The sequence below is a fragment of the Neofelis nebulosa genome, chromosome 11 (genome assembly GCF_028018385.1).
Source record: "Neofelis nebulosa isolate mNeoNeb1 chromosome 11, mNeoNeb1.pri, whole genome shotgun sequence".
NCBI classification, from domain to species: domain Eukaryota; kingdom Metazoa; phylum Chordata; class Mammalia; order Carnivora; family Felidae; genus Neofelis; species Neofelis nebulosa.
The window spans coordinates 2,897,230-2,909,397 of record NC_080792.1 but is presented as its reverse complement, the minus strand read 5'-3'; the positions used below and the strand labels follow the sequence as shown (position 1 = coordinate 2,909,397).

General features: G+C 51.6%; 1 protein-coding gene and 1 long non-coding RNA gene across 7 annotated transcripts in view; one reads left to right on the top strand and one right to left on the bottom strand.

The window, feature by feature from the left end:
• ZNF516 (zinc finger protein 516) overlaps positions 1 to 10,722 on the bottom strand; it is a 130,379-nt gene extending 119,657 nt beyond the window's left edge. For 2 of the 6 annotated variants that reach the window (XM_058691797.1, XM_058691791.1), the window contains exon 1: positions 6,612 to 6,720. The gene's annotated coding sequence lies outside the window, so the exon portion shown is untranslated. Of the gene's footprint in view, positions 1 to 6,611; positions 6,721 to 7,874; positions 9,490 to 9,918; positions 10,070 to 10,341 lie in introns of those variants that run through there. The other 4 variants (XM_058691792.1, XM_058691793.1, XM_058691795.1 and 1 more) reach the window with 4 other exon arrangements.
• Positions 6,775 to 7,637, top strand: LOC131489896 (uncharacterized). Its single transcript, XR_009250807.1, has 2 exons — positions 6,775 to 6,847; positions 7,300 to 7,637. It is a non-coding gene; the product is annotated as an uncharacterized LOC131489896 (long non-coding RNA).
• Positions 10,723 to 12,168: the final 1,446 nt, after the last annotated feature.

Here is a 12,168-nt window from a genome sequence, read left to right as displayed (position 1 = left end):
ACCACTAAACCACTAATCCCATGACTCTACAGAATTGTCCCCAAGTTTACGTTGCTATGGCAAGTACTTTTACGCCAGGAATTCACTTATTTAGTACCAGTCATGTTTTTTAAGTTGGCTTTAGGAACAAGACCATCCCCCCCACCCCCCCACCCCCCGCCTCTCACTTTTAAAAAGTAAAAAGCCATTTTTGAAATCGGGAGGCCACTTGAACACCTGGGCCGTGCTGCACTCGTCACAGTAACACGAATGTAAATTACGCCCAGCGTTACTCAAAGGGACAAATTATCGTCATTATGCTAATGGTCACGCTAAAGACATGAAAAGCTCTGGCGTGATGAATCTAAATCTGGTGGGAACATGATTATCAGTGTGAATGATGATATTTTCTCAAACTTGCATAAAAATGTTCTCTCCGTGTCACTGATAACGTCAATATAAATTATGCAGCACTGACTGCGGCGCTCGTTCACATCGCGGAAATGCCAGGAGGCGACACCCAGGCCCACCTTTCTGTCCGCAAACGCCCCGCTCTGACGGCACACACACGAAGGAGGGTAAATGTGTTTACTTCTTCCCTGAAAACAGGAAGAAGGGTATGATTAAGGCTAATGAGCCAGAGTCAACGAGAGAGGCACCTGGAGACACAGTAGGTCTGGTGGCCACGCCAGAGCCGTACAAGGTGTTCAACACGGAGGCACGAGCTTCGGGGGCGCGCCCGACTCCAGAGATGTCGCATCGCAACCCGCTCTGGTGCGTGAAAAACCTAAGACTACCCAAAAAGCCAGAAGCAGTGTGTGGAAACAAAACAAATCATGAAGCGAAAGCATCACCAGGCTGCCTCCAGAAAATTCCAGAGCAGCGCCACAAAAGTTGAAACTATGAAAACAGGATCGTCCATCTGTTCACTGATGCCACCATCCATTAGGAAAAAAAAAAAAAAAAAATAGCCAAGTCTCTAAGGGGAAAAAAAGAAACACGTATTTCTTTAGGTCTCGCTTAAATCACTGGAATAATCAGGAACGAAAGAGCGAGTGTCCCTCTCACCACATCAACCCTCAGCCTATCTGCAACCGATACAAGTTTTAACTACTCCCAAGGGGCTCTGTATTTCCCTGAATTAACACAGCCAACATTTAATATCAAACTATTTCCTACAAAAATTATTGCAGGAAAGAAACAAGTGACACTTGCTTTCCTCCCCCTAAACATCAGTCGAACAAGAAGCTAATAAAGCCACGAGCTGCCGGTCCACACCGTTTTCGATGCATCTTTCCCTGTACTAAATTTCAAAGAACATTCTCAAATGCCGAAATAAATCAATGCCTAACACAGTGCCAAGTCAGCTCAGGCAATACAGGTTAAATAGTGCCATATGGCAAAGACCGACACATGTTGCCCTTTTCTGGAAAACAAAGGGAAAAATTCCTAAACAAATATCCTTTACTTTACCACGGGAAGAGCTAAAGCCAGGGTTTTCCAAGTGTTACTAAATAATGTTGAAAATTCTATTTTAATTCTTAGCCATTTGGGGAAAAAAAAACTATAGAGTTTTAACACAGAACCCCAATTTTTAAGAGTCTCTCTTTAACTATGTCCTGAAAGCTAACACCACATGTTAGCCTCCACTCACCATCCCTTAAATGAGCAAGAAAATAACAGGACAGCTGTATCCAAAGGCCGAGCTGACATCAGCAATTCCCCGGGGCGCCAGATCTGCAAGAGACCAGACTACCTGCTTTTCAAGGAATAACACACCAGATGAATTTTGTCTTGAAAACAAAATACATTAATACCTCAACCTGCGTTCAGCACTCCACTCAGAAACTGTCCGAACTTCACAACCACATAGAATCCCTATCCCTGAAATTTCGAGAACAAAACAACTTGATTAAATTCCTGACCAAATACACACACACACACACACACACACACACACACGCACACACAGAAAGAAAATCTACCAGAATGAACTCCTATTTGAAATAAACAGTGACGTGTATCTAAACCCAATGTCGTTTCTAAATGATTTATTTTTTTTCAGTCTCCTGTGTGGTGGTTTGTTCATTACTTTATATATATTTACATGGTGACATTCTCAAAATAGTCGCATTTCTAATTACTCCTGCTTTGTAATTTTCACTACCACTGGAAATGAAGAATAAATGCCAGATCTTTTTGGAAAACTACTTTTAAGGAAGGCTGAGAGCCACAAAATTACACTTCTTTACAATTCAAATGGATGCTGCTGGAAAACATCTCATTCTGGACATAAATATGACAGCCAGCTCTAGCTTTGGAAAGACAAGCTTCAGCTGTTCCAATCCCGTGTAGCAAGATGCAAGGGCATTAGTTGCAACTGCTAATTTTTACCAGCCCATCTAAGATATCCTTAACATACCTTAGTGGGCAGTATAAATTTCAAACACAAGCAGCGCCCATGGCTATTAAAGTCATAACCCCTAAAACAGTCCTCTTTCGAAGAAAATTAATTTTTTAAAATAAACATGCATTTTAAAGACCTGGAGGAGACATTTTAAATTCATAGTGGAAATTTTTCTTTATTCTTCCCGTAAGGTTAATTTTATTAATAAATTCTTCACAAATAAACATTTGATGTGCTTCCTTCCTTAAAATGGGTTTCACCAATTTCCTGAAATTCACCAATATTCCTGAAAACTGTAAGACAGTCACAGCCAGAGTTCAAGGATAGAGAGGATGCCCCTCCCCCCATGACTCAGGCTCTCTACTCTGGTAAGAAAGGTTGGGGAGTTCTCAACCCACTCGGGGGCAGAGGTCGCCCCTCCATCAACGAGAAATGTCCTACCTCTCCCACCCCAAACTCACATGTTTCTGGTACTGGTGAGAACCAAGGCGAAGGCTTGAATCTGAAAACTGCTGTCACTCTCCCGGAGACACATTCAGACCCTTAACAGGCTGCTGCCAACACACCGTTGGCCGTTGGCCAACGGCCGGACAGCCCCGGAGGGAGGACAGGAGGGAGAAGAGGGTCACGATCACACCAGTTAGTTAGCTCATGCCTCCAGTTAGCACCAAGCCAAACACACATCAAGAGTCGGATAATTGCGGCTACCCTAATTCCTGGGCAAACTGAGTGGCAGCCCATGGATACCTATCTGCAGTCTACATTTACACCTGCCTTCCAGAAGCTCCATCCTGCTACCCATCTCCATAACATACTTGGAGACGTAGTCCAACCAGCACCTCATCAGACCTCAGAGCCGCCCACCTCCTGACTCTCCAAGTCACCTGAAAAAATGCAAACCCAAAGACGTGTAGTTTCCTATCAACAGAGTAACAGTCTGGGAGCCCAAGACAGTAACCCAGTTACTCGTCACGTGTAGACATTACTAATTCTGGAAACAAGGGTCAAAGGTGCCAAGTGGTAAGCAATCCACAGAAGGTCTAAGTACTGGGTGCTAGTCAGCAGTGGGTTCAAGTACAAGGCAGGAGTGTGAGTGTCGGACAGCACACCCTCAGCTCTGCACGTGTGGTGCCAGGCCCCCAGCTTTCTCTGGGCTACAGTCGGTAAGATGCGAGCTAATTCCACTTTTCCCACAGCCCCTGGAACTTTTGAGGGGGAGGGGGAAGGGCAGCCGAGAGATGCATTTCTGAAAAAACTGCTTGATTATGACAGAACAGAACGGCTCTATCCAAGCACTAAAATGTATAAACATTTACAGCAAGTAAGATGTCTGCTTTTGAAGAAGGAATGTTACTTCTACGTTCAAATATTTATAATGCAGATATGTAATCAAATAAATGTAACTTTCTTTTGCTTCCCTCCATTATTTCTCTTACTTCTGCTTTAATCTGTGCCCTTGAGAAAGTTCGGATGTCTCCAGCTAAATATGGTCTTCAGACACCGACGAAAAAGTCTTGTTTCCTATACCTTTAATCCTGATGCTTTATTCAGGTAGCGATCTAGTTACAGACAAAATACCATTTTTAATTATATAGTTAACACTTGCCCTGTTCTCCAGGGTTGAAAATGGAACCAAACCCAAAATAGTGTAACGTCTCAGGCATTTAAAACAAGCACGGTGTCAGAGGAAAGTGCACGCATTTGGACAAGCTCCTTCCCGGTGAAAGTAACCAGCTTGTACTCTAGTTTCCTATCCCTACCACATTAAGGTATAATGCACTTGAAACTCTACACACAACCTTCAGTCAGACTTACAGCCACTCCCACAAAGAGCCTGTTTAAAAGATTCCTTCTGGCAGATTACAAGTAAGACCCATACGTATCCTGGAAAATGAGTGCATAAAAATCCACAACAACCCATTAAACTGAGCGCTGGTGTTTCAAGAACAATCCAGGACTAAATTCTACTCAACTTCCTAGGTCACATTAGCCCTTTTCCCTATTTGGTAAGACTGAAAATCATCTGTTATAGTATACCGCGTTCTGAAGCAGTCTCTAACGAAGTCTCTTTGCTTTCTCACATAACTGTGGCTCAACAACTTTCGCATCAAACGCTCCACCTATGAACACTCAGACATTACCCACACAGGAGCAAGGAAGGTAAAGGAAGGTAAAGTTCAATTTATGGTAATGGAAACAACACGCTTTTTAGCATGGACCAGCTTTCAAAAACCTCTCATTCTCTTCCCTCCATGATGGCCTCTGGGACAGACATCATTTTACAAAGTTAGACACGTACGACGTCAAAGTCCCAGGAAAACTTCAATCTCTACATTAGCCAGTCAACTTTAAAGGTTGTTTACAAATAACGGTGGGATTAACACCAATGATGTAAAGTATACTCCTCAGCGACTAATATCAGTTACACAACCCATAGTTACATGTTCTTGATCTGGTGCGTTTTGGAGCACACCAAGCCAGTTCGGAAGAGGATTCTTAACAAAAGCTTTCAGAAATAAAAATAAGCAACACTCCTCTCTCTCTCTCTCTCTCTCTCTCCACTGCTGAACCCTGTACCTAACCAACGGGCTGCTTTGTTTCATTTGAGAGGGGCAGTGCCACTGCTCTGGGTTAGTTTTATTACACATCCCTTGGGATTCTGTTTTTTTTTTTAAGAATGTTAATGCGCTCTGAGTGTTTCAGCATATTCAAATTAGCTAATTTAAGAAAACAAAGTCCTAAAGAACTAAGAAAAATACTAGACTGATATGCTTGTATCTCGGCACATGAAAATTCTAATGCCATCAGAATTAATTCTAACTCCTCCAGGCTTGCTCAGGGCCCCTTCTTGCAGGGCCTGTCCAAGAAGGCGCGGGGGCCTAGTGAAACTAAAGATGTCCTCCTCCAGTAACCCGCTGCCAGCCCCAGGCTCCAGGCCAGCTCGCTCAAACTCGCTCCCCAATTTTACCAGGAGAAGGAAGCTCGGAATCATGCAGAGCAGAGGCATGTGGTATATTTAATTCTAGCGGGTCTGTGTAAACATAAATAGCACAGCTATTTTGACGCCACAATCAAAGAATGTAAGAGAAAATGAAGGAGGCACAAACAAATGATAAAGTGAGCTTTTTCACGCGGCAGCAGAAAGTTTCCTATCAAATAGCATGCATGCCTGGTTCCTTAAAGTAGCTCTTACATTCCTAAACCAAAATACTCCAATCATATTAATAGGGCGGCTTAAAAAATAATCTGGAGAGGATCCTGCTGGGGGAAGATCCAGCCTCGCTTCCACTGGGGTCAGTACTTTAACGGCATTTTATTACACAGCCACGGGATGGAGGGCCACCAGTTTTTAAATCATCTTTAACCAGGATTGCAGACTTAATGGCAGGTTCACGAGAGAAATGCCTTCCCCCCGCCCCCCCCCCCGCATGTTTAATTAAGACCACCGTCCAAAGTTCCTTTTGTGACTTGCAGTAGGGTCCCGAAGCCCCTGCCCTTTGTTACGCAGAGGACCCCGCCGGCAGGCCGGCCCCACGCCCTCGGGCACATCTGGGCTTCCAGGAACAGGCCCCCGCGTCTACCCGGGCTGCTCGCCGCCCGGACGGGAAGAGGCCACGCAGGCAGGGCGCCACACCCACGCGCGGCAGCCCTTCGCGGGGACGGCGGCCGGTGCCCCCGCGCCGCCCACCCGCAGCCGCGCGCGGAGCCCCGGCCGGGACCGAATCAGGTGTGAATACTTATGTAATCGTCCTCGGGGGCCACGCCTTTCCCACCGCCCCACCTCCGCCTGAACAAAGTGAAGTTTAAAATAGAAACCAATTACCTGGCCTCGGCCTCAGCCTCGCCTCGGCCCCCGGAGCGCGGCCCGCGCCGCCGCGCAGACCCCCGCCCCCCGCCCGCGCGGAGACACCCCGGACCCGGCCAGAACCACCCCCCCCCGCCCACTCCCGGCCCCGGCCCCACGCAGACCTCGGCCCCTGCAAGGGTCCCCCCACCCCAGCCCCGCGGAGACCCCCCCCCCGACCCCAGCCAGACCTCACTACCCGCCCCACCCGCGGAGACCCCGACCGTCTGGCCCAGCAGAGACCCCCGCCCCCCGCCCTGCGCAGACCCCCCCCACCCCGTCCCGGTTCCCCCCACTCCCCGCCCGGCTGCCCCACCTCCTTGGCCCCCTCACCCCCAGCCCGCTCCCTCCCCAGCTCGTCCCTCTCCGGCCCGCACGGACCCCCGCCTTTGTTACGGTGCGAAGTTGGGCCGTGGGTCCCCGTCTCTTTCACTTCTTGGGTTACAGTGCAGGCGAGTGACGTCCGCTCCACATGACGGGGGCGGGGGGCGGGCGCCGGGGGGCGGGGGCGCGGGCCGGGCCCTCCCCCACCTCGCTGCCCTGCCCGCCCCGCCCACAGCCCGCCCCCTGGCAGCCCAGCAACAAGCGGCCACCGCCCCCGCCCCCGGGGCGGGCAGGTAAATCCCCCCGCCCCCGCCCCGCCCCCGCCCCGCCTCCCCCAGCGGCGCCCCGGGCCCAAGGCCGCACGCCAGGATACAGAAATAGGAACGATTTAACCCGGAGACACGTCCCCCCTGCTGCCCACTTCTCAATCCGCGAGTTCAGAGGAGGAGGTGGGGGGGGGGGGGGCGCTGAATCGGATCGAACTCAGGTTTTGGGGGCCGAAAATGGCCGGAGCAGGAAGCGCGGGGCCGGGCGCTACCTTGTAACTGAGTTGGGTTCTTGCAGGGGTACGACGAAGGCGGCCTGGGGTCGCCCATGGACCCCTGGGGTAACCTCGGTGCGGCCCGGCAGCCGGGCACCCCGTACTCGGACGAGGGCGGGGCGCGGAGTCCCTCCCAGGGGCCTCCCTGAAGGGGTCTCCGGGGAAGGAGGGGTCACACGTGGGTCCTTAACCCGTCCGATGCAGCGGCATCATCCACCCCGGAATGAAGCGGCACGGCATCTGCGACACGGATGGAGAGATGCTACAGGACCAGGTCTGGTCCGTACACTTCCACACATCACTACCAGTATTCCGGGGGAAGTTGGTGCCGGATTAAGCTGGTTCGAAACGTGGGGCGGCCCGTGACGCACTGCGCCCGTGAATGTGCCCATTGTACGGTGGAGACCCGGCAGGCGTTCCGCGCTCACAAGTCGGGTGGGCAGCAGAACTTTTCACTGACCGTGAGTGGGTCACATTCTAGAATTTGCCATGGACTAAGTATGAACTTCCAGGGAGACAATAAAATACGAAGTTGTAAGGTACACGCCGTCCTTCACTTTTCTACGCAATTCACACCAATTTCCATAATCCCACTTTTCTGTACGTTCTGCGCCAGGCGAGTGGGCTCCGGACCCCGGGCGCGCGAGGGCGCGCCCGTCGCGTGGGAACGAGACGGAAGGAACCGTACATTTCGAGTCCCCGGTTGCTGAGAAGCATAATCCTATCACTCCTCTTCCCCATTTGCAGGTTTCGACTTGAATCCGAAAGCGCCTCTTAACCGCCCATTCTTTGCAGGAGGGCAGAGGGGGCAGGGTCTCCTTTTGGACTGCTGCGCGCCCATCTAGCTGTCCAGACTCAGATGCAAGCGTGTCCACGTCTACAGCACAGAGCTGTGCACATCAGGAGCCTGCGGATGCGCGGGGCTGGTCGCACTTAACAGTGTGCATACACATGGGCGCATGCACGCGCGCGCGCGCGCACACACACACACACACACACTCACACCCCAAATTACCTCCGGGATGGAGAAACCCGCTCCGGATTGGCCGGCAGAGCTGTCACTCACACCCAGGGGGCAGGGAGACTTTGCAAGGCTGTTTCCTTTTTTTTTTTTTTTTTTTTTTTTTTTTTTTTTTTTTTCCTTCCCTCCCTACCGTTTCATTTAATGGTAAAACAACAGCAGAGCCCTGAAAGTTAGCCATCTGCGCGGAGAGTTTGCTTTCTTTAACGACGGGGGCGTCAGACAATATCCATTTAAATATATTTTGTACTTCCACAATGGATGAAAAGGGAAATTAGCAGTCCGGGATGGGGGCGGAGAGGGAGCGAGGAGTAAGGAGGAGGGGGTCATCCGGGGGGTGGACGCAGAGTGAAGAGTTGTTCTCAACGCCCAAAAGAGATTTTGACCTCTACTGATCTCGAAATTAAAAAATGTTTTTCATAGATCAGATTATAACAAATGCCGGCCCTCATTGATGCACTCATTATTTTAATTTTATTATTTAAGCATGCGCCAGCAATCGTGTTTCCTTAAGAAAGAACTGACCTATTTTTGGCTGGAGATAAACGATCATGTTAACAGATGTTAATCTTGTAATCTGTTTTTCCTGTAAGCACTTTACATACCCGGGTTTCAGACCTTAAAAATAACATCTTTTCCAAAAAGACCTGACGTCACAATTCACTCCCTGAAAAATCACCCCCCCTCCAGTTTTTTTCCTCTGCAATGATTTCAAAGACATTAAATCTTTTTCACTTTATAAATGCTGATTTGTTCTGCCTCAACTCCCACAGGCTTCTATTTGCATTTCAAATTCCACAGGTTACACCGGTCGCCTTTTCAAAAAATGTAAACCAACAATGAAGCAGCAAATGGCTTTTTGTGCATCTGGATTAAATAAGGCACAGAATGAATATATTTAAAAAGAGGGCTGAGCAAGTTGATCTTTGCACACCCGGAGACCAAGTAATTCTTTATCAGTAAGCCAGCAGCCTGAGTAAAATGCAGACACACACCCCAGAAGCTCCCGGTCTGATCCCGGTCTGCTGCGGAGAGCTTATTAACGCGGATAATAAATGGAGCTGACTTACAGACCCACATTCTCGGCTAAAAGGCTGGGTCTCTCCGGTCCCTAATTGCAGGGCTCCACCGGCTTCCCTGCCTACCACCGCTGATTGTCGCCGCACACCAGCCTCCTCCATAAACCGCTGTTTTAAATACCCAACTCGGCTGGCTTTTAACAAACTTATTCATACAAAGTTTCTTTAAAACTTGACGAGGCGGTTTATTCTAAATACTGATCCTAACTATTCACTGTGTTAGTTCTCCCTGGAAATGGCAGACGAGGCGCTTTTCTAACCACCGCACCCCCCCCCCAACACACACGCCCCACAGCATTCTTCTTTTCTCGTATATACCCGGGTATATATCGCGATCAATACTTCCCCCACCCCCACTCCGACCCCCGCCAGGCCGGGTGCGACTCCGAGGAGTCCCTGCCACCCCGACCCCACTCCCTACCCCTCATGGTCATTGAGAGAATCATCGCCCCCCACCCCCACCCTAACTTCCCTTCCAGGCGCCCTTACTTCTTTAATGTTAGGGTCACTTATAGGCTCCCAGCTAATGGGCATGCAGCCAGGGGAGGGGGAGGCAACCCCCCCCCCGAACACACACACACACACACACACACACACACACGCAAACACACACGCAAACACGTACCCGAGGCAGCAGCCCTCGGTGCCTACAGGCATCGATCCCATCAGCCAAACCCTTAATAATTGAAGCGGCTCCTCGGGCCCCGCAGCCCCATCACCCACCTTCATTAGCCAGAGCGTTTTACTTTAAAGTAAGGCAATTTGCTCTTTGTCTCCTAATGGATGGAGAGCGCATCCGAGCTCCCCTCCTCCCGCGTCGCCTTTGACGAAGTGTACAAAGCCAGAGCCTCTTCCGCGCTCCCACCCGGCCCCCACCCCGCCCCTCCACTGCGGTAAAAACCACCTCCCAGCGCTCGCCTCGCCGCCCGAAGTTGCATCTTCCCACTCCTGGAATTGCCGAGCGGAGCAACTACCCACAGGGCAGCCGAGCCGCCCTCCCCGCGCCCGGGAGCCCCTTCCCCGCCCCCCACCCCCGCGGCGCACACCGGGGTCCCCGGCGCGGCCGGGCCCGGGGCCCCGCGCCCCCGCCCCTCGCGGGCCCCGCGGCGCCCCCACCCCCACCCCCACCCCCACCCCGGCCCCTACCTTGGCGGGAGGCGGCGGGCCCGGGGAGGAGGACGCGCACGCCCCGCGCCTCTGAAGGTGAAGCCGAGCGCCCGAGGCGCGGAGCCGAGCGCTGCACTAGACCGACCGCGCCAGCTGCGCCCGGGCGCGGGGGACGCGCGAGGGCGCGCGGGGCCCGCCACGCGCCCTGCCCCCTCCCCGCGCCGCCCTCGCGCGCCCCGGACGCGCCCGCCTCGCGGGGACCCCGGCGCCGGCCGGGCTTGGGGGCCTGCGCGGCGGGGGGAGGGGGCCGGGCCCCGGCGGCCGGGCGCAGGCCCGAGGCTTCCCCCAGCCACGGAATGGTCTGCCCTGTAGGAAACGCACACGCTCCACTATTGTCTCATCAGCACAAAGTTCTACCACACTGCGGGCAAAGTCTGGAGGCTCGCGATGACTCAGACCCAGATAATTCTTCCCCTAATAGCCCTGAATCACGATCCCAGCGGCTAGTTGTCGCCCCTTCTTCTCAAGGACTAACGCTGCCGCAGATCCAGTTACGGGAAGCTGTTTACGCGCGCACACGGACACACACGCACGCATCCATACGTGCAGACGTGTTGGGATGCATTTTCAGCCGACTTGGGCACCTGAGCACTAAGCCTCGAGTCCAGATCTCTCTGTGGGTATCCTTCCGGTGGTCCCAGATGCGTGTGCATTCCAAACGGCTTAGGGTGTGCGTTTCACTGAACTTCCTGGTAAATGTGCTGGGGATACTCGATAGATTAAGTCCTGAATCGAGATCAAAGTCTGGAAAGACTTCAGACGAGGATTCTGCTATCTGGCAATTTAAAAATGACTGTGGGGTTTTATTTTCATTTCTATCCTTGGAAAGTTCAACTTTAATTTTTCTGTTTTTCAAACCATTTCTTCACCCCCCAACTGCTCTCCGCGGCCCGTAGTTAGTGGCAATAAGTTAAGTCTGGGAACGGAAAACCCAGTGTGACTCCAAGAAGCAATAATGCTACACGGGGCGGGGGGTGCAGATGGCGGGGGGGGGGGGGGGGGCGTGGAGAGGAGAAAGAGAAGAGGCGCGCCCCTGAGTCCGCGATGACGCAGAGCGAGGGAGTTGGCCTGCGGAGGGGAGCACTGTCTTCCCCCACCAGGCTCCTGGCCGTGTTGCCCTGCTCTCCTCGTGATAGCTCCGCAGTGAGGATGGATTTCGGCCAAGACACCGCAGTCAGCGCCGCAGTCCGGCGTTACCTTCCGCCCTTGCAATTTCTCTTGGTGCCAGGCGCTCGCTAACACTCACTGCTGATGCAGCTCGGGGCCTCTCCAACTTATGGCATTTACAACAGAAACTACTACACACGAGCTCCAAAGGGGGGAGCTTGTGCCTGCCAAGCTGGAGTATCAGACACAGGGGCCATTCTGCACGTGGGGGGTGGGGGGGGGGGGTCGGGGGAGGAAAGGAGCCGCAGCGAGAGCGGTGAGAACCTTTCCAAAAAGGATTCTGGAATCCTAAAAGGCAAGCTCTTTGTGATTAACGATCTGCACTAATTTGGACAGCAGGCATAGTAAATGTCGTTGACAATTGTTGCAGGTTTGGGCATGAATGCTTAAGTGGGATGTATTCTTAATCAGATTTAAGTCTGATTCACAGAAAAGTATTGAACTGCCCAGAATTCATTACAATACCCAGTAAAAAATGCACAAATGAAAGTATCTCCCAATTCAACTAATTACGTGGTCATAAATGGCATATATAGACACAGATGCATTACCGCATATATATGTGAGCACCCACAAAGAGATTCAAATTTGCATACTTGGAATTTTAATAGTTGTTTTTGTCGTATCTGGGAATCGATT